At 41.9% G+C, this 22,857-nt stretch overlaps 1 protein-coding gene and 1 long non-coding RNA gene across 9 annotated transcripts in view; one reads left to right on the top strand and one right to left on the bottom strand.

The window, feature by feature from the left end:
* COBL (cordon-bleu WH2 repeat protein) overlaps positions 1-22,857 on the top strand; it is a 277,937-nt gene that overhangs the window by 170,890 nt on the left and 84,190 nt on the right. The gene's annotated exons all lie outside the window — the stretch shown is intronic.
* LOC113911368 lies at positions 3,455-16,274 on the bottom strand. Of its 2 annotated transcripts, none has more exons than XR_003516448.2 (3): positions 16,006-16,274; positions 15,376-15,549; positions 3,455-4,657 (listed from the first exon to the last, which is right to left on the bottom strand). It is a non-coding gene; the product is annotated as an uncharacterized LOC113911368 (long non-coding RNA). The 2 variants fall into 2 exon arrangements; XR_003516449.1 differs by lacking the exon at positions 3,455-4,657 and adding an exon at positions 13,771-13,798.

Below are 22,857 nucleotides of genomic sequence, written 5' to 3'. Positions count from 1 at the left end.
GACTGGGGACAATGACCTGTTCGCACTACGTCCCAGGCCCAAGCACAGTACCTGGCATGCAGTCATCCATCGGTGAGCATTTCATAAACAAACGAGTGTGGGCCGGATGACAGAAGGGCCAAGGAGAGTCCTGCGAGGCTGCATGGCTTCTCTTCAGCCATGATAAATGAACTCTTGTCTACCTGGAAGGTCTCCAGTGACACACACGGGGAGAATGGGCCCTGTGATCGATGACTTCCATGGTGTGCTTATCGGGCTGGAGGCTCAGGTACCTGGGGGCAGCTAGACAGGAGGCCTGCCAGGATCCAGAGTGATCTTCAGTGAGATGACATTTGGAGGTGAGGGAGCATCAGGGTCTGTAATGGCCCCTAGCTCCGTTGCTCCCCCGTACCCCGTGCTGTAGACCCTGGACAAGCGTAACCCCATCCCCAGGTCCCATCAGAGCTTCTCAAGGCGCACTAATCCAAGGCTGACCCTGGCAACCCTAGATTTCCAATGCAAGAATGGTTGCAGCTGAGGAAAAGGCACAGGTATTTTGAGGAGCTGGCAGTCAGTTGAGTCTGGGAAGAGTTCACAGTAGTGTGATGCTAGGGAGAGGTGGAAAAACGAAAATATGCCAAGAAGAGAACATTCTAGAAAGTGAAGAGTCTAGAAATAGCAGAAACTAGAATACTTAAGCGGAGAAATGTGAAGGCTCACGAGTTCCTGTCCTGAGCGAGGGCTGCATCCAGAGAACAGGACAGGGACCAGTGCGTGGGCCCACTATTCTGGAAACGCTTGTTTTCATGGAATATAGGAAAGAATCTTCTTTGAGGCGGAGTTGGGGTGCGGGCGTTATGAATATGGGGGAGCGCCATGTGGCAGTTAGGTGTCGTGTTGGCTCACATGATCTCCTAGCAAGGCAATGCGACGTTATCTGAGTTTTCTTAGCTGCTTTTATAGGGACTGTTGGCTGCTTTTTGTAGGTGATGGGCACGCAGAGGGTAAGTGGCTTACTCGAGGCAGTGTCTGAGGAAAGCGTTCATGGAACCTGTAACAGTTTGAACTGTGACCAGGCACAGTGACCGCCTGCCAGCTAAGTTAAGGGGAACTCATTTGCCGGGCTGCCGTGACGAGACACCACAGACTCGGGGGCTGGAGCAACAGGAATTTGTTTCTCAGAGTTCCGAGGCTATTAGTCCAAGATTGGGGTGCTCCTGAGGCCTCTCAAGGCTTGGAAATGGTTGTCTCTACACTGTGTGCTCACGGGGCCTGCCCTGCACGCACAGGTCTCTCTTCCTCTTGTATAAGGAATATGGGAATCGCCCTCATGGCCTCATTCTGATTTAATCACCTCTTTAAAGACCCTCTCTCCAAATATAGTCACATTCTGAGGTATGGGGATTAGAACTTCAAGGTACAAATTTTTTTGGGGGGGGGGGTATGTGCAGAATTTAGTCCATAACAAAAGGAAGCTGGGTTTCTGTTTATGAGCAGTTTTCTTAGCCATAAGGAATTCGAGAGCAAATAAGATTCGGTGCTTTATAGGCTCTCGGTATTTAATTGGAACAGACGTCTTATGTCCCCAAATACTGGAGAATGGCCCTTGTCTGAGTAGATTATGGCATAGGGATCCAATCCATGGGAAATTCTCACTCTCAACCTTGCTTTTTATGATCCCCCCCCTAATTCCCATGCCAGGGGCCAGAGACTAGGCTGGGTGAAGGTGTCACTTCCAGATTCTTTCCCAGCAGGTGGCATGCAGATCATAGATACAGTCCTACCCTAGAAAGACCATCCACCCTGGCCCGGAGTGTTTTAACCGTTAACTCAGCGGGGGGTGGAAGGCCATTGTGCCACCCCAACCACGTGCAGAAGTACACTCAAAAAGATTGGCAGGGCAGCTGCGCAGAGAAGGCACGTCATCTGGTCCTCAGCCAGCTGGTCCCAAGGTCAGCATGAAGACAATTACAAAGACCCAACGATGGCTCAGTCCCTGTGTTTCAGCCACTCCACTAAGACCTCACGTATGTCATCATCTCATTTAACTTAATCTGGTCCTGTCTTTTCCTTGTACCAGTGAGGGCACAAGGTCTACCAGGGTGAAGAGAGGTCACAGGGCCATGTGAGTAAGTGGCAGAAGTCGGGCCTGCCAGAGACATCTTTCTGGCAGCAAGTGCTCCCACATGGGCGCTGATTGGGATCGGGGGAAACGTGTGGCCATTGGGTGGCATTGTGTTTGAGTGGGAGACATGTGGGCTTGAATCCTGGCTCCGTATGCTCTGCAGGAGATGCCGTGGGGCTCGGGTGGCATCAGGTGCTGGCACATCATAACCACCGCTGCTACCCTCATCTCTTCTGATGTAGAGATTCTCAAATGGATAGAAGGTTTGAAACAGAGGAGTACACTCATTTACTCCTCATTGACCGAGAAGGCAGGTGTTTGCTAGTGGAGAATGAAAGCCCAAAGATTAAAAACAATCCTAGGGGCCCCTGGGTGGCACAGTCGGTTAAGCGTCCAACTCTCGGTTTCAGCTCAGGTCATGATCTCGGGGTCGTGAGATGGAGCCCTGTGTCGGGCTCCGTGATTAGCACGAAGTCTACTAAAGTTTCTCTCTCTCCCTCTGCCCCTTCCCATGTGTGCTCTCTCTCTCTCTCAAATAAATAAATCTTAAAAAAAAAATTCTAAAAATCTTCTTGGAGCAAGAACATGTTCACACTCCACTCTGCACCGCAAATCCCCTGATTTTTCCACAGAGAAGATTCTCCCTGCTCCAAATCCATGGAGCTCTTTCTCAACAGCCCATCCCGCTTCTCATGGAGGTGACCCTATAGTTGGAACATCTGGCAGAATCAGGACAGAATCAGTTCACCTCCATATGTGCCCTTTGTCAAGGAAATGAGGCAAACCTGGCAGACTCATCCTGAGGAATGGCAGCCTGCTGTTCTCTGGGCGAATGACCAAATCAGTGGAGTGGATGTCACCTGGTTTGCCCCAGCCAAAGATACAGAAGCCTGACTGGTCTGAAACCCATTTATATTTATTATTTTTGTCGCTCTACCCAATTGGCAAAACTGTGTATCTGCTCATCCAGTGTGTTATGGGGCTTCAGGAGTCTTGGCAGGAATGAAGGATAAAACAAGTGGAGCCCTGTAAGTTTCTTTCAGACCTAGCCTAACTCAGTCTCCTTTTGAGGCAACCCTTCAAGGAATAATTCTGTCATTGAGTCTTCAAATGTTCCAGATAGGGGCGCCTGGGTGGCTCAGTTGGCTAAGCGGCTGCCTTGGGCTCAGGTCATGGTCCCGGAGTCCCAGGATCGAGCCCCACATCGGGCTCCCCAATCATCGGGGAGTCTGCTTTTCCCTCTGACCCTCCCCCCCTCATGCGCTCTCTCTCTCTCTCTCTCTCTCTCTCTCACATAAATAAATGAGGTCTTTAAAAAAACAAAAACAAAAACACACGTTCCAGATATAAAGTACATCTACTGGGTTAGCAAATCACCAAAACTAGCACAAAATTAAATAAGGGATTTGCACAAGTTCCTTTGGAAAGAAACAGCCACATATAGGTTTTGTTTAGCTCCTAAAATATGGAAAAGCGAATACAAAATGTATGACAGTACAGAACAAGGTCTTTTTTTTTTTTTTTTTTTTTAACATCGGAGGAAGTGGAAATGCTAGGAGATTGCATATTTGGGACGTTTCCTTCTTCCGCGAGGAGGCAAAGATGTGGATCTGCATTGTGTTCAGAGGAAGTCTTACTCCTTCATCAAAACAAACACCCATGTGAACCTGGAGTGTCCCATCCCGTTGCAGAGCCTAGGAAAACAGTCGGTGCCACAAACGAACTTCCTTGGGTGGAGAAAACAGGGTGGAGGATACGGAGAGTTTGCAGAGAAAGGAAATGGGAGCTATTTTGGTGGTTTTACATCCACACTTTGTTACGGGCCCTTTCCTCCCTGACACTTCCAGCTACCGAAGCAAGCTTATTTGAAGATTAGATTCTCATGTATTTTTAGCTGTCGCCTGAGTGTGACATTTATGGAGGCCCCTGTGATAACATCAGAATGAAACGTGAGCTTGTCGCTTCCCCACACGTTGATGTTGTGGTTGACACAAAGGAAAGGAAATCTGGGCTTCATGTTCTAGCCTCACACAGCTTAAATCTTCACTGTTCAAGTGTGTGGTTCTTGTCCCCATACATTGTCCCTCTTGTCACGCTGGTTTTGGCCATCGACCGTGCTAACAGTCTGTGTGTTTCTTCTTATAAAGAGAACCTAGTAAAATCGTGATTTCATTATTTTTCTTGCCTTTGTCTGTTGCTTCTTTATATCCGAATATTTTTAGGACTCTTAACGATCACCCTGATACCCAACAATCAGAACAGTGGGTTTTAGAATTCAAATCAGTATTTTAAATTTATTGTGTAAAAGACCCTAATTCCTCTCTTGGAGGCACCATCGGGCCTTGGAACTGAGAGCCAAGTGTAGAGCCAAGGGCAGCCCCATTGGTCTTGAACTTCCGTTCCCAGCCTTCTCTGATCTGGCTTCATTGCGGTTGATCGTCCTTCATGTTTAGAAACATTTGATTTATTTCTCAGCCACCCTCGCAGAGTTTGAGTCTCTGAGGCTGTACTTCTCTGCCTCAAAGGACACAATCAGCAGAGTGACCAGGAAACCTACAAAATGGGAGAAAACAGTTGCAATTCGTGTATCTGATAAAGTGTTAATATTCAGACTATATCAAGAATGCATATAAACCAACAATAAGAAATTAAGATAAGCAAAGGACTTGAATAGACATTTCTATAAAGAAGACAATGAATCGTGGAACACTACATCAAAAACTAATGATGTATTGTATGGTGACTAACATAACATAATAAAATAAAATTTAAAAAAAAAAAGAAAAGGAAATATACAGGGAGCCAATAAGCCCGGGGAAAGGTGCTCAGCATCACTAATTACGAGGGAATTACAAATCAATACCAAAACGAGATTCCACCTCACACCCCATTAGGATGGTTGCTATCAAAACCAAAAAACAAAACAGAAAATGAGAACTGTGGTCAAGGCCGTGGGGAAATTGGAACCCTTGTGCACTCTCAGTGGGAATGTAAAATGGTGCAGCCACTCTAAAACACAGTATGGCAGTTTTTGAAAAAACATTAAAAATAGAGGGGCGCCTGGGTGGCGCAGTGGGTTAAGCGTCTGCCTTCGGCTCAGGTCACGATCCCGGGGTCCTGGGATGGAGCCCCACATCAGGCTCCCTGCTCGGCTGGGAGCCTGCTTCCCCCTCTCCCTCTGCCTGCCTCTCTGCCTGCTGTGCTCTCTGTCAAATAAATTAATAAAATCTTTAAAAAAATATAGAATTACCGTATGATCCAATATTTCTACTTTGCGGTATGTAACCAAAAGAATCAAAAATGGAGTCTCAAGATATTTGCACACCCAAGTTGTTGGCAGCATTATTCACGATAGCCAAGAGGCAGAAGAAATCCAAGCACCCATACATAGATGGATACATGGATAACAAATGTAGTACCTCCATACAGTGGAATATTATTCAGCCTTAAAAAGAAAGGACATCCTGACACCTGCTATAACATGGATGACCCTTGACGTGCTAAGTGATGGAAGCCCATCACAAAAAGACATACAGTATGATGCCACTTACATGAGATCCATAAAGTCATCAGAATCATAGCATCAGAAAGTATACTGGTGGCTGCCAGGGGCTGGGGGAGGGAGAACGGGGAGTTGTTGTTCTGTGAGTATAGAGTTTCCATTTTGCAAGGGGAAAAGAATTCTGGAGGTTGGTTATACACTTGGAATGTGCTTAACGCTACTGAACCGCATACTTAAAACTTATTTTCCTCTGAAACTAATAGTACACTATATGTTAATTAATTGAATTTAAATGAATTTTTTTTTATATTGCATGTATTTTGCTGCAATTAAAACTAAAGATAACAGTAATTCACCACTTAAAAATAAATGATTATTGGGGTGCATATGGCCCTTCTTTTCACTACATCTGTGTCTTTGGGGTAAATACCCAGGAGTGCAATTGCTGGGTCATAGGGTAGCTCTATTTTTAATTTTTTGAGGCCCCTCCACACTGTTTTCCAAAGTGGCTGCACCAGCTTGCATTCCCACCAACAGTGTAAGAGGGTTCCCCTTTCTCCACAACCTCTCCAACATTTGTTGTTTCTTGCCTTGCCAATTTTTGCCATTCTAACTGGGATAAGGTGGTATCTCAGTGTGGTTTTGATTTGAATTTCCCTGATGGCTAATGATGGTGAACATTTTTTCATGTGTCTATTGGCCATTTGTATGTCTTCTTTGGAGAAGTGTCTGTTCATGTCTTCTGCCCATTTATTGACTTGATTATTTGAAAGGGGGGGGAATCGGAGGGGGAGGTGAACCATGAGAGACTATAGACTCTGGGAATCAAACTGAGGGTTTTAGAAGGAAGGGGGTTGGGGGGATGGGTTAGCCTGGTGATGGGTATTAAGCAGGGCATGTACTGCATGGAGCACTGGGTGTTATATGCAAACAATGAATCATGGAACACTGCATCAAAAACTAATGATGTATTGTATGATGACTAACATAACATAGTAAAATAAAATTTTAAAAATAAAATAAAAATAAAATAAATGATTATTGATAAGTGATTTCACCATTTCCTTTAAAAGGTAAAATCTTAAATGAAATCTTTTTTTAAAAAAGATTTTATTTATTTGAGAGAGAGTTCGAGAGAGCAAGCTCAAGCGGGGAAGGGCAGGGGAAAAGCCGACTCCCTGCTGAGCAGGGAGCCCAATGCAGGACTCAGTCCCAGGACTCCGGGAACATGACCTGAGCCTAAGGCAGATGCTTAACTGACTGTGCCACCCAGGCATCCCATTGTGTAAAGTATCTTCAGTGAAGGTTCACTGATCCTGAAACACTTTTCATGGGTAGATTTATTTATCAGTGAAATAGCTTACGCTTTAGATTCTTCACCCTCCCATTCTACATACTTTCTTTCTCCTGCACCTCACACCATTTTGACAACATCGTCTCATCCCTCTCTGGTCCACTCAGGCTAGAGTTATAAAGGGCTCTAGGGTTTTCTCTTTTTTTTTTTTCCATACTACCCTATTTACTATTTACTTCATCCCATATGTTAAGGTCACAAAAACAGGACTCCGGCAAGAAATCTGAAAGCATGTAGCATGTCCTTGCTGAGGAAAATAGACATCGTGTATTTAAATGAGATCCGGTCATTTGTATGGTCTTTCTCATCCATTTGCCATCTGTGTAACTTTGGACAAGTCACTCAAAAGGACTTGCCAATCAACTTTCCTGGGTTTTGTTTCCTCAAATGTAAAATAAGAATAATACCGATGCCTGTCTACATAACCAAGGTGGTGTTGAAAGCTAATGCGTTAATAGGACTTGTAATGGTGCTTGCAAAATTAGCAAGGATTTTCAAATATGTAAAACCCTTCATAGATGAATACTCTTTTTAAGTGAACCATCTTACCCTGGGAATAATTTGGGAAACATCTAAATAATAACTATCAGAGTTTGCCTGTTTATGTGGGGTCCACGTGGGTTGACTACAAAGGCATTAGTTCAAAAGACAGTTGACCTATATTCGAGATACAAAATCTTACTTTTCCCCTTATGATCTTTTCTTACTTTCCAGTTTCCGTATTAACATAGAGAGGCTTAAGGCACAGTTTCTAATTTTAGAGGTGAAAGGACCTCTGCAGATCCGGAACACAGCTTAGCTCTCTTCTTCGTTTACTTTATAAACAAGGGCCCAAGGTTAATGGACTTGCCCACACAAGCCCGCTATTAAGTTATGGTTTCTCGAAAAGAACTTCATTCTCAGGTTGATGCTTTACAACTCTTATTTAGGAAATTAATAACTCTGTTAATATTCAGCTAGGTCCTGGTATGAACTGTTCGAAACTATGTTATCATTACACATCATTAGGATTACAACAGATTCTAGAATATAGACCCTGATTACTATGGTAACTTAAGAGAGATAATAAAATCACCAGAGAAACTTGATTTATAACCAAACTGAGATCATCTTTATTTGCCAGATAATGTTCCTATCTTTTTGATAGGTGTGTTTTAATATTTTGATTTTCCTGAATTAAAGTGTGTTATTTGGGGGACTTTCTGATGTGATATACCTACTCTCTGGTGACTTTAAACGTATATGGGGAAATATAAAGCTTCTGGGCAACTCTGGGACTTTGGAAACCAATTTGGAGAGAGTTCTGAGTTGCAGACATTGATGAGGTGTCTCACATGACTCCCAGGAGACTAGGAACCAGTGATCTGTAGATGTCCTGCTTCTTTCATTGCTGCTTCTCTTTGGCTGAATCCAGACTGTTCCCACGGTGTAGAGCATGGCTTTGCTTGTTCTCATATATTCAGTATACCTGGAGGATATAGGCTGTGCCTGGATTTGAACCTGAGATGACATCAACGCTAACCTTTATAACTCTGAAGAAGTTATTTTACCTCCTAAGGCCCCAAACTGTAAGCCTGTAAAATATACTTCTGGTCCTGGTGGCCAGCATACCCTAATGCGGCCCCCAGTGATGCACATCCTTGTACGTCCCCTCTGTTTGGGTGCCCTGGGACCTGCAGCTTGTCTCTGACCCATGGAATATGGGATGTCACTGACTTGATTAGGTTCCATTATATGGTAAAGGTAATGGGATGTCACTCTCTTGATTACATTTTGTTCTGTAAGATTCCATGTTAGCAGACCAGAGGGAGAGATTCCTCTGCTGACCTCAGACAAGCCAACACTCATGACATGAACTTCCTTCGAAGTGGACCGTGTGATAGGGAAATGCAGGTGGCCTCTGACACCTGAAGATAACCCCCAGTCCATAATAAGAAGCCAGGTCTCTCGGTCAGACAGCTGCAAGGAAAGAAACTCTTCCCACAATCTCAGTGAGCTTCCAAGTGGATACTCCAGATGGGAATACAGCCTGGATAATACCTTGACTCCAGCCTTGTCAGACCAGAGTAGAGGACCCAGGTTAGCCATGCTTGGACTGCTGGCCATTAGGAACTGTGGGATACAAATGTGTGTATATTTAAACTACTAAGTTTATGTTGATGTGCTATGCAGCAATAGAAAGTTAATATATATTCAGTAGATTATATATAGACTCAAGAAAGTAATCCATGATCACCAGTCTTCCTGGTCTGAAAAACCAGGACCAGAATTCAGGATGGCCACCAGCCTCTGGAAAGTGAGGGAAGAATACCAGAAAGTAGAGAGCCCGAGAGCCAGAAAATTTCTGGGTAAATCCGGTCCAAATCTCTGGCTGAGCCTTGACTCATGCATGCAAGAGGGAGGCACGAAGTGGCCTAGCTAAGAGTAAAAGAACTGAAGCAAGATTTGAATTGCCAACCAAGGGACAGAATTTTCAGTGAGTCCAACTTATTGTCTCCTAAAACAAAAAGAATTAATATTTCTCATACGATATAAGAGAATGCACCATCTCATAAGCATAACATTTGCAATGGCCAGGATACAAGCCAAAACTAGTCAACATAAGAAGAACCAGGAAAATATGGTCTGTTCCTGTGACAAAAGTGACAGTCAACAAAACCAACCTGGAGATGACCCAGGCGTTGGATTTAGCAGACAAAATATTTGCTGCAGCTTATAAATATGCTTAATGGTAAAATGAAAAATATGCTTATAAAATGCAAAATATCTCAGGAGATAATAAGAACTCTAAAAAGGAACCAAATGGAAATTCTAAAGTAGAAAAACACAATGTCTTAAATAAAAATGTCACTGGATGGGCTTAACAGCAGAATGAAGGTAACAAAATAAAAAGGGAATGAGGTTGAAGATAAATAAATTGAAATTCTCTAATTTTAAGAAGAGAGAGAGAAAAAAAAAATCGAAATGCAAATAGAGCCTCGAAGATGTGTGAAACACTACCAAAATGTCTGATGTTTGTCAATAAAGTCCCGGAAGAAAAGAGAAAAATATATTTAAAGAAACAAGGGCCAAAGGTTTCCCAAATTTTGTAAAAGATGTGCATTGACAGATTTAAAAGTTTAATGACTCCAAACCAAATTTAAAACACAAACAAACTATACTTTATGTATGTTATAGAGAAATTGCTTGAAAACAGACTTCAGGAGAAATGTCTTATAAACAACTAGAGAAAAATAACATATTTTAAAAACTGGTGAATTTATCGTCAGAAACAATGGAAGCTAAGTTATAGTGGAACATAGTCTCCACAGTGCTGAGAGACATGAACTACTGTCAGTGCATTCAGTATCCAGCAAAAATAGCCTTCAAGAGTGAAGGCAAAAGAAAGACAACTTAAGATAAAAAAAAGATAAAGAATGTATTGCTGCCAGACCTGCACAAAGGAAACACTAAAGGAAAATTTCATATTGAAGGAAAATAATACCAAATGGAAACTTGGAATCTTGGAAGGGAATGAAGAATATGAAAAATGGTAAAAGTCTGAGTAAATGTAAAGACTGGTTATTGTCTTCAGAAATTATATCATATTACAAGTGCCAACTATAACAGACAATACGGAAGGACACAGGGCGCCTGGGTGGCTCAGTCATTAAGCGTCTGCCTTCAGCTCAGGTCATGATCCCAGGGTCCTGGGATCGAGCCCCGCATCGGGCTCCCTGCTCCGCGGGAGGCCTGCTTCCCCCTCTCCTGCTCCCCCTGCTTGTGTTCCCTCTCTCACTGTGTGTCTCTCTGTCAAATAAATAAAATCTTAAAAAAAAAAAAAGAAAATCTAGTATTTCTTCCTTAAAATAAAATAAAATATAAAAGAACAGGATAAATGTATCTATATGACTTACATCTTATGTAAAGTATTAATACTTAATCTAAATGGACTGTAAAAGTTCTGTATTCATATTATAATCCTCATAGCAGCCATTAATAACTCATAATACAAAGAGTATAGTTAAAAAGCCAGTGGATAAATTTTTCCCCCACTGAACTCTTATTTTCTAATGTGATTGTAGATTTGTTTCTCACTCTAATTCTGTCGATTTTTGCTTCATGTATTTTGAAGCTATAATTAGGCACAAAGGCATATATAATTATTAAAACTTCCTGATGCTTTGACTCCTTTATGATTATGAAATGTGCATCTGTAACTCTGGTAATATTCTTTCTTAAACTCTATTTTATTTATTATTCATACAGCCAGTCCAGCCTCCTGTGCTTACTGTTTACATGGTATCTTTTTCTACCTATTCAATTTTAACCAACTTCTGTCTTTTTATTCAAAATAATTTTCTTGTAAACAGCATTTTATCTATACTGACAATCTAGACATTGTTCTTTAACTGTAAGGTTTAGTCTGCTAGCATTTAATGTAATTGTTGATATAATCAGATTTAGGCATACCAGCTTATTATTTGTTTTCTGGTTGTCCCTCCAATTTATTTTTCTTACTTTACTTTGGATTTTAAAAATGTATCCACCCCAATAATAAATAAGGAGATTAAACTAGTAATCACAAACCTCCTGGCAAAGAAAAGCCCAGGACCAGATGGTTCAATGGGTGAATTCTACCAAACATTCAAAGAAGAATTAATACCAATCCTTCTTAAACCCTTTTAAAAAATAGAAGAGGGAACACTTCCAAATTACTTCTGTAAGGCTAGTGTCACCCTGTTACGAAAGCCAAAGACACTGCAAGAGAACTATAGGCCAATATCTTTGATAAACATAGGTGCAAAAGTCCTTAATAAAATACTAGCAAATTAAATTCAACAGTACATTCAAAAGCCTATATACAACAACCATGTGAAATTTGTCCCTGGGGTACAAGAATGGTGCAGCATATGCAAATCAATCAGTGTCATATGCCACATTAATAAAATGAAAGCAAAAAACACACATGATCATCTTAGTAGTTGTAGAAAAAGCATTTGACAAAGGTCAACATTCATTCATGATTAAAACTCAACAAAATAGGTATAGAAGGAACTTCACACACTGAAGGCCATATATGAAAAGCTCATATCTAACATGAGAGTCAACAAGGAAAATCTGAAAACTTTCTCTGTAAGATCCAGGACAGGGCAAGGATGCCCACTTGAACCACTTCTGTTCAACATAGAAGTCCTAGCCAGAGCAATTAGACAAGAAAAAGAAATAAAATCCAAATAAGAAAGGAAGAAGTAAAAGTATCTTTTTGCAGATGACATGATCATATATGTATAAAACTCTAAAGACTCAACAACAACAACAAAAACTGGTACAACTAATAAATTTAGTAAAACTGCAGAATATAAAATCAACCTACAAAATCAGCCACATTTCTATATGCAATAAACTATCCAAAATGGAAATTAAGGAAACAGTCCCATTCACAATAGTAACAAAAAGAATAAAATACTTAGGAATAAACTTAACCAAAGACTTGCACACTGAAAATTATAACACTGATGAAGGAAATTAAAGAAGACACAGATAAGTGGGAGGACACCCATGTTCATGGATTGGAAGATTTAATATTGTTAAAATGTCCATACTATACAGTGATCTACAGATACAAATAGTACAATCCCTATCAAAACCCCAATGTTATTCTTTGCAGAAATAGAAAAGGCAATCTTAAAATTCATATGGAACCACAAAAGACTCTGAGCAGCCAAAGCAATACTGAGAAGAAGGAGAGGGAGGGGGAGGAGAGGAGGAGGAGAAAAAGAAAAAAACGAGGCATCACACTTCTTGATTTGAAAATATATTACAAAGCAGTGGTAATCAAAATAGTACAGTACTGGCATAAAAACAGACATGTAAACCAATGGAACAGAACAGAGAGCCCCCAAATAAATCCATGTATCTACAGTCAAGTGATCTTCAACAAGGGTGCTAAGGACACACAATGGGGAAAAGATAAGTCTCTTCAGTAAAAGGTGATAGGAAAATAGATATTCACATACAGAAGAAAGAAATTGGACCTTTATCTCAGCCTATATACAAACATCAACTCAAAAGATACTAAAGACTTAAATGTAGGACCTGAAACCATAAAACTACTATAAGAAAACAGGGAAAATGCTCCTCAAAATTGGGCAGAGATTTTGGGGTATGACGTCAAAAGCACAGGCGACAAAAGCAGAGACAGATAAGTTGAATTTTATCAAACTAAAAAGCTTTTGCACAGCAAGGCCAGCTCAGTCAACAAAGTGAAATGGCAACCTATAGAATGAGAGAAAACAGTTGCAAATCCTATGTCTGATGGGTTAACATCTAGAATATATAAGGCGCTCATATGACTCAAGAGCAAAAAAAAACAATCCAACTAAAAAATGGGCAAAGGACTCGATATTTTTGTCAAAGAAGACATACAAAGAGCAGCAGGTTTATGAAAAGATGTTCAACATCATTAGTCATCAGGGAAATACGAATGAAAACCACAATGAGATCTCACCTTATAGTTGTTAGGAACAGCTATTAAAGCCAGGGGCACCTGGCTGGCTCAGTCAGTAGAATGTACAACTCTCAATCTCGGAATCTCAGGGTCATGAGTTCAAGTCCCACTTTGGACGTGGAGCCTGCTTAAAATGATGATGATGATGATGATGATGATGATGATAAAAGAATCTCATCAAAAAGTTGAGAGAACAAGGATGTGGAGAAAGAGGAACCCTCGTGCACTGTTGGTGGAAATGCAAAAGCATTCACTGGTGCAGCCAGTCTGGAAAACAGTATGGAGATTCCTCAAAAAGTTAAAAATGGAATACCATATGATCCAGCAATCCCAATTTGGGGTATATATCTGAAAAAAAATAATGGAATCAGATTTTTGAAAAGATATCTCCAGCCCCATGTTTATTATAGCATTATTTAGAATAGCTAAGACATGGAAACAACTAAAGTCTGTGGATGGATGAATAGATAAAATGTGTCACATATTTACCCAATAGATTATTATTCCCCCACAAAAAATAAGGAAATCCTGGCATTTGCAACAACATGGATGAACCTGGAGGGTATTATGCTAAGTAAAATGTCACACGGAGAGAAACAATTACTATATTATTTTACTTTTATGTGGCATCTCAAAACAAACAAACAAAAGTTGCATAGAAATAGTAGATTGGTGGTTGATGGCGGGGGGAGAGGGGCAGGAGAGTGGGTGAAGGTGGTCAAGGGGCACAAAGTTCCAGTAATAAGAAGGATAAGTTCTGGGTTTGAAAGTAGAGCAGGGTGACTGTAGTTGAAAATTCTATATTATGGGGCACCTGGGTGGCTCAATCAATTAGGCATCCAACTCTCGACTTTGGCTCAGGTCATGATCTCAGGGTTGTGGGATCGGGCTCCGTGCTGAGCGTGGAGTCTGCTTAAGATTCCCTCTCTTCCTCTGCCCCTCCCCCTCACTCTCTCTCTAAAAAAATAAAAATTAAAAAAAATACTATATTACATACTTGAAAGTTGCTAAGATAGTAGAATTTAAATGTTCTCACCAAAAAAAAAAAAAAATGACATACGAAGTGAAGGATACGTTAACTACCCACAATATATACATGCATCAAATCATCACATCATACACCTTTAATTTACCCAATGTTATATGTCACTTCTATCCCAATAAAGCTGGGAAAAAAATAAATGCTCTAAGCCGAAGAAGAAGGAACATAGGAAATTAGACAATATAGCTGACCCTTGAATGAGGCGGGGGTAGGGACACTGACCGTGATGCAGCTGAAAATGCATGTATAACTTTTGACTCTCCTGAAACTTACCTATTAATAGTGAGGACCACAGGAGATTACTTTTTACTGTAATACTCAATTTACCAGAGAGACAAACTGCTTAGGCAGGGATGATTAGCATCACAATGGCATTTTAATGGTAACACTTGGGCTCACCAAGATAGCAACAGGAGGTGGCTACAAAATTATTATAGTAGTGGGGCGCCTGGGTGGCTCAGTCGGTTAAGTGTCTGCCTTCAGCTCAGGTCATGGTCCCAGGGTCCTGGGATCGAGCCCCACATCGGGCTCCCTGCTCCACGGGAAGCCTGTTTCTCCCTTTCCCACTCCCCCTGCTTGTGTTCCCTCTCTCGCTGTCTCTCTCTCTGTCAGATAAATAAATAAAATCTTTAAAAAAAAATAAAAAATATTATTATAGTAGTACAAGTATGTACTATGGTTTCTTTTATGCAGTTATGATTAATACTGCATTTTTATGTTTGTTTACATTTCTCTCAACTGTGAATAACACCCCATACTGTTTCTAAGTGTGTGTGTCAGTCTGGACAAATTTTCACTTTTTTATAATAGATTTGTGTATATCATACTGTAGTAAATAAAAATAGGCAAATATCTACATAGATTATATTCATTTATGACATACCTAAGTTTTTCTTAATTTTTTCAACATATCCAGGCCATGTAGTTCATCTGTGAGGTTTTCCAGATAGTTTCACAACTCCACAAAATTTTCCAATAATTTATTGGAAAACATCTGCATGTACGCGGACCCACGCACTTCAAACCCATGTCGTTCAAAGGCCAGTTGTATTTTGCACTGAATAAAAATGAAAATACGGCATATTAAAATTTGTGAGATGCAACTAGAGCAATGCTATGGGGAGCCTTATAATCTTAAAGGTTTATATCAGACAAGAAGGAAAGTTTTAAAAATCAAAGACTTTTGATTGTGCAGCTAGAGAAAGTAGAGCAAAATAAACCCAAAGGAAAAAAAGAGAGAAAATAAAGAGCAGAAATCAGTGAAACCACAAATAAGAAGATAACAGAGAAACTGAATGAATCCAGAGCTGTTTGGACCAAATGCTCAACTCCTCTCTAGACTGGTGTAAGAAGCAAAGGGACCATAAATCACCAGTATGAAGAATGAAAGATGACCTGCTCATACCATTTACAAACACCTATTAAGAGATTATAAAGAAATGGTGTGGGGTTGATACCAGCAATTTGGAAAACTTACATGAAATGGACAGATTCATTGAAAAATACAACTTACCGCTGACCCATGCTGACACAAGCAATACTCCACAGCGCCTGGAGTGTGGGGTATTGGCAGCTTCGGTGAATGTTCATCATTAGTATGTGCGTTCATGGCCCCACCACACATTTGGAGAGCCCGTGCCGTGCTTTGGGGAGATCGCAGACTGCTCTCACGGTGCTGGTGTCAGGATCCGGAAAATAAACAACAGAACCAACAAATACAAACCATTTCTCTACGTGTGAGTACAATGAGGAAAGTGAACTGGTGATGGAACGGGGTGGCTGATTCAGGGTGGCTGATGCTCTGTGCCAAGCACGGCAGTCTTGGAAAGAGCTGGCCACGTGACCGTCTGGGACACGCTTGCTCCAGGCAGGGGGGCGGATGCCTCGGAGGCTGCGAGTCAGGACACACTTGTGGGCAGGGACAGAGAACGATTGATGTGTCGTTTGGAGGAAAACGTCCAGGTGAGGCTGCTCGTGAGCCCAATTTTGGTGTCTCACATTCAATGAAAGACAAAAAGCAAAGTGATTTGTTTGTTGACAGCCCTCTTTCCTCCCCCGTCTGTAACAGAAGTGAGAACTTCGCAGAATTCTTTCTGTGGCAAGGGGAGAACGACACTGAAATCTCCTGCTAGCTGGTGACCGTTAGTGGCAAAACGTGTCACGGATGCAGACCCACTTCTAGGAAGTGTCCTTCGGCGAGATGGGGCAGATAACACCACGGTCCCTTGTGCTCATAACTGTATTTCTTTCCTTTGGGTAGGAAAAATCATTAAAACGAAAATCCTTGGCGTGTGTGTTCGCAGGGTCAGTGCCTGCAGAACTTCTGAACAGATAGTGGATGACGCGGGGACAGCACCTGGGTCCTTTTGGTACTTCTGTAAGTCCCAACACTGCCCACACTTACCAGCCTGGCAGAAACTGTTGGTGTGGGCCCCAGGTAACTGGTTTCTTTGATCAAACCTCCTAAGTGTGAGGTTATTTGCTTTGGAAAACAATGTTTATGTGAAATGCCCAACAGAAAACGCTTCTTATTAGTTCTGCATTTGGAACAATGGTCAGGCCTTAAACGGTGCATCTGGTGAGAAAGGAGCAACATGGAGGTGGGGGCCCGCTCAGCAGCCAGGGCGGACCCTGTTGGCTGTGCTTGGGAGATGGAGGTCTCCCATGGAGGCCCAGAGTCTAGGTTCTGGGTCTTTCGGCCACAGCCTCATGTATCTAATTGGCAGTGGGGGGAGGATCAGGCAGAATAACCTAGAAGATGGGTGCATTTGCCAACACTGCTTTTTGCATCCTGTGTGGCCTTCCAGTAAAGAGGCCAAAGAGGGACATGTGTGTGGATTTAGGTCATACAGAAATGTTTCAACTTGGTCATAGCCTCTTGATCATCTTCAGACGATGCATATAAAACAGGCAATCTTAGATTATATAAAGAGAGCCACACTTAATTCCGTCAAGTTCAAGTTTTCATGTTTCTAATAAACTGAAACATTAGGTCCTGAGAACAGCAAGTAGCCCACTTCTGGTATCGTAGAGAAATGACTTCAACGAATACTGAAAAGGACTGGGTCCATTATAAAGGACTCATTCAACCATAGAAAATCTTTTCTGGTTTTTTTTTCAGAACCTATTGTTTTGGTAGATATAATCACAACAAAAAAGCACACTATTCTCTGTATTATTCTTTGTGTTTTTCTGTTTAGCTTTCCCTGTTTGCCAAGGAACAGAATGTGAAGGAGTCATTTTAATGCACGGACTTGAGGGACAGTAAAATCTTCCAGTCACTAAAACACCTCGTAACAAAGACTGTTTTGTAGTAGGAGAGAGAAAAATCTCAGAGGAGGATGCGAGAAAATTAAGGGCATGTTTCTTATTAGAAACCTTATAAACAACAGCAACAGTAGTTCAGAAAAGCTTTCACTAGTCATCACATCGTTCTAATAGCTGATAGAATCCTAAAGCCTGATTAAGTCTTCATTATGTACATGCTTCGTATTTTATTTCCAACATATATTCTGAGTATCATTTGGCGCTAGACACACCTGCTATAGAGCTTAAGAATACTGCTAGAATCCCAGTCCTAAAATCAGTATCACTTATGGTGAAGGACAGACACCCCAAATAAGTTGTCACCTACAGTGAAATCTATTCCCTGGATGAGTAAGAACCCGTGTCTCCCTGAAGAAGGAGGCATGCCGAGCAAACGCATCAAATGCATCTCACACCCAAGAGCTATGCCAAAGGATCTTTGTCATTCCAGGAGAAAGTTAAGATGTCTGACTCGCGCACATGCCAAGGAAGACTAATATTAATACATTTATTTTCACTTGTAGGAGTTTTAGGTTTTGATTGTGGGCCACACTCTATGAGGAGCATAACACACACTTTTGGGGGCGCCTGGGTGGCTCCGTTGGTTGAACATCTGACCATTGATTTCAGCTCAGGTCACGATCTCAGGGTGGTGGGATCGAGCCCCGCATCGGGCTCAGCACTTGCGCAGAATCTGCCTCAGATTCTTTCTCCCTCTACTTCTGCCCTTCCCCCTGTTGGGGTCTCTCTTTATAAATAAATGCATAAATAAAATCTTTTAAAAAAAGGAGGATGCACACTTTTTCCGTCCAAAACAGAACTGGATGAGAGTAACTGAAGCCAATGAGGAACTTGTCCAGGACCAGCCTGCAGGTGCCTCAGTGTGTATGGGACTTGGGGTGTTTATCTGAGCCCTTGGCTTTCATGCAGGGGCTCCTCAGTGTGGGCTGCATGTCAGTGCAGAAAGATGCAGAGGAAAGCAGTCCCTACGCACGACCTAGACAAGGGAGTATCACAGCCCTTGGTCAAACGCTGGTGCTCAGGGAGGCAACATGTGGAAACTCCCTAAAAGATCAGGTGAGCACAAGCAGCTATGCTACGTACACCCCCCAGAGGCCCCCCGGGATTAACAGGAGTTCAGTGAGCATGAGGGGCTTCTTGCTTGTCTTGATTGCCTCAGGGAGATAATTTCGTATTTATAGATAATTTTTAGAGTTCATTAATGGCCCATATGTTAGAAATTCTCTGTAGTTCTTGCTTCCAACTTTTCTTTAGAGGCAAAACAAAAACAAGAGCAAAAACAAAACATACACACACGCACACACAAAACCCCACAAAAAAAAAAAAAAAAAAAAAAAAACCAAAACAACTAATCACAGAACTTTCAGGAGAACTGTCCAAATTCCATCAATGACAACTTGGAATAGAAATGAACACTTAGGGATGCCAGGCTGGCTCATTCAGTAGAGCATGCGACTCCTGATCTCAGTGTTGTAGGTTTGAGCCCCATGTTGGGTGTAGAGATTATTTAAAAATAAAATTAAAGGAGCACCTGGGTGGCTCAGTCGTTAAGCATCTCCCTTGGCTCAGGTCTTGTTCCCAGGGTCCTGGGATCGAGCCCCACATCGGGCTCCCTGCTCTGTGGGAAGCCTGCTTCTCCCTCTCCCACTCCCCCTGCTTATGTTCCCTCAAATAAATAAAATCTTTAAAAAAATAAAATGAAATTTAAAAAAATGCTTATTTAAATACAAACACACATGCACACACACACACATATGTACATACTTAAATTTTTAGGGGAAATTTAGGTTCACAGCAAAATTGCATGGAAACTACTGGCAGTTCCCTAATGTCCTGCAGGGACACATGCATAGCCTCCCCTCTAAGCAGCACCCCCCACCAGAGTGATACATTTGTTATAACTGATAAACCCACACTGAAACATTATCATCCAAAGTCTATAGTTTCAATTATGTTTCACTCTGGGTGTTACATATTCTGAGTCTGGACAAATGTACACTGACATCTATCCATTACGACAATATCATACAGAGTATTTTCACTGTCCTAAAAATCCTTTGCACTCTGCCAGTTCATATCTCCTCCCCACAACCTCGCCTGGCAACTACTGACCTTTTCACTGTCTACATAGGTTTGCCTTTTCCAGAATGTCATCATTGGAATCATCAGCCTTTTCGAACTGACTCTTTTCATTATTAATATGCATTCAAGTTTCTTTTTCATGGCTTGGTAGCTCATTTCTTTTTAGCACGAAATAATATTCCACTGTCTGGACGGACCAGTTTATTTATCCATTCTCTGACTGAAGGACATCTTGGTTGCCTCTAAGTTTTGGCAGTTATGAATAAAGCTGCTATAAACCTCCATGTGCAGGTTTTTCAACTCCTTTGGGTAAATATCAAGGAGTGTGATTGCTGGATTGTAGGGTAAGGGTATGTTTAGTTTTGTAAGAAACCCCCAAACTGCCTTCCAGAGCAGCTGCGCCATTTTGCATTCCTACCAGCAGTGGACAAGGGTTCCTGTGGCTCCATGTCCTCACCAGCATTTCATGTTGTCGGTGTCCCAGACTCGGGCCATTCTAATAGGTGTGAAGTGGTTACTTGGTGTTTTAATTTGCATGCCCTGACGACATACCATATGGAGCATCTTTTCAAATGCTTATTTGCGATCTGTCTATTATCTTTGGTGAGGTGTCTGTTAAAGTCTTTGGCCCCTTTTTTAATCGGTTTGTTTTCCAATTGTTGAGTTTTATGGGTTCTTTGTGCATTTTGGACAATAGTCCTTTCTCAGATGTGTCTTTTACAAATATTTTCTCCCAACTATTGCTTCTCATTCTCTTGACTGTCTTTTGCAGAGCAGAAAGTTTTAGTTATAATGAAGTCCACCTCATCAATTATTTCTTGCACAGATTGTGCCTTTGGTGTCGTGTCTTGGAAGTCATCACCAAACCCAAGGTCATGTAGATTTTCTCCTGTGTAACCTTCCAGGAGTCCTATAGTTTTGCATTTTATATTTTTGGTCTATGATCCATTTGAGTTAATTTTTGTGAAGGGCATAATGTCTGTGTCTTGATTCATTATTTTGCACATGGATGTCCATTTGTTCCAGCACCGTTTGTCGAAAAGACTTTAAGTTCTCCATTGTATTGCTTTGTTCCTTCATCAAAAATCAGGACATCAGAGACTATATTTGTGGAATCTATTTCAGAAGATTCTTCTGAAACCCACCCTATGGCATTGTTTTTTTTTTTTCTTCTCTTTTATACTTTTGCAGTCATTACTTAAATTGTGTCCAAACCTATGCAGTTGTGTGTGTGAGAGTGTATTTAGGGAAAATGGGAATGGATGACCTGAAAATCTCTGTAGGATGTAGGCTAATCCAGCTGAGCCTATTCAAAATGGACATGCTTTTTGCCCTGTATCCCTGTGGATAAATGTGAAGAGAGCAATAGAAATAAATTACATTATTTTAAAGAAAGACAGGGTCTTTCTTGAGTCTCACCATTCAGAAATACACTCATTTCATTTGCTGTTTGTGAAAATGTACTGGGGGCTGTTCCTGTCCTGTATGGTACCGTGTTAGGTCCTGAGCACACAGATGGATAAGCTTTATCCCTGGTTTTGAAGAGGCCCTAGTCTAAGAAGAAGCCTTCCACATATTACCGTGATGCCAAAGTATATACAAGTGTCCTGGAGTGCACAAGAAGCAGATATTTTTTATTCATTTATTCATTCATTCATTCATTCATTCATTTTGGTGAGATGGGACATTGTACATGGGTCTTGAAGGGTGGATAGGAGTTTGCTAGACATGGGCCAGGATGGCCTAGGTGAGGGGGGTGTTGTGTGGCAGCATTGGAGGCTGAGGTATAGGAGGACTGTTAGATAAGATGCGGCAGGAGGGAAACCCGGGGCCCCACCGAGGAGTTGGGTGGCTGCTACAGACGTCATTTGGGTTTGATCCCGCTTATTATTGCATTCAACTGATAGCAAAGAAAAGTCAAGTTCCTTTTCAAGGCCAGTAGCACCATGCAGAGGCTCGGCCACAGTGGCCTCAAGCCATTCTTCTCTTGCAGTGCTTAAACCACCAAGTGGTTCCCACCTTCTTCTTGCTCTCTGTCTGGAGAGTTCTCCCCCTTTTTTTTTTTGCAGAAGTGGCTCCTTCTCCTCATTTAAGGCAAATATCCACCTCCTCAGAGAGAGCTTTCTCGATCCTCTTGTTTATATTACTCATGGTAGCTCTCTGCCCCCAACGCCACAAAAACATCTCCCCACTATGTCTCTGTCTTAAATAAAGTGGATCACACCCTAAAATGATCTCATTCTTCGTTTCACCTTCCGTCACCAGGACATAAACGCTGCGAGTAGGAGGAAGGAATCTTCTTTGAGGCTCTACCCCCTTCATGGAGAACAGTGTTTAGCCCCAGAGGTATTTAGTAAGATTGTGAGTAAATACATGAGTGATCAGACCTGGATGGCACCATGGAGACTGGCTCTAAGAAAGGAGAAATGGAGGCAAGACAGATGAAAGTATCTTAGGTTGAGCAGGACACACTAAGGGCCTGGGTGAGGGCCGAGGTGGCGAAGCGGGGATGGAGGTGTGGTTTTGAGAGACTTTCAGAGAAAGAATCAAAATGCTCCGGGAATAGCGTGATAAACAAAGTGAGCAAGAGGGCAGTGCCAACAGTACCCGGGGCATACCCAACATGAAAGAATATTCAAAAAGGCACATGTTGGATGGGTCCGCATTTGAGACATCTTCAGGAAACATCCATGGGGAGGCCGGTTGGCAGTTGTCCCTGGAGCAGGGAGGTGGGGCCACACGGACACTGTGAGAACTACCACATGTAGGAAATAGTCAGGAATATGGGAGCAGGTAAGAAAGTAAAAGAGAGGAGAGAGGCACCCAGGAGGAGCATCATGGAAGGAAGGAGAATCTGCAGAGAATTGCATAGCTCGGGCCAGAGGAGGCTCCTCGCCTTCGCTCTGAAGACGTAACGTAGGTTCTGGCAAGGGAGGGCTGGGCCAAGGCAGAACGG

Source organism: Zalophus californianus, chromosome 12 (genome assembly GCF_009762305.2).
Source record: "Zalophus californianus isolate mZalCal1 chromosome 12, mZalCal1.pri.v2, whole genome shotgun sequence".
Taxonomy (NCBI): domain Eukaryota; kingdom Metazoa; phylum Chordata; class Mammalia; order Carnivora; family Otariidae; genus Zalophus; species Zalophus californianus.
Note: the sequence above shows the minus strand (reverse complement) of the source record. Positions and strands in the feature narration are given on the sequence as shown.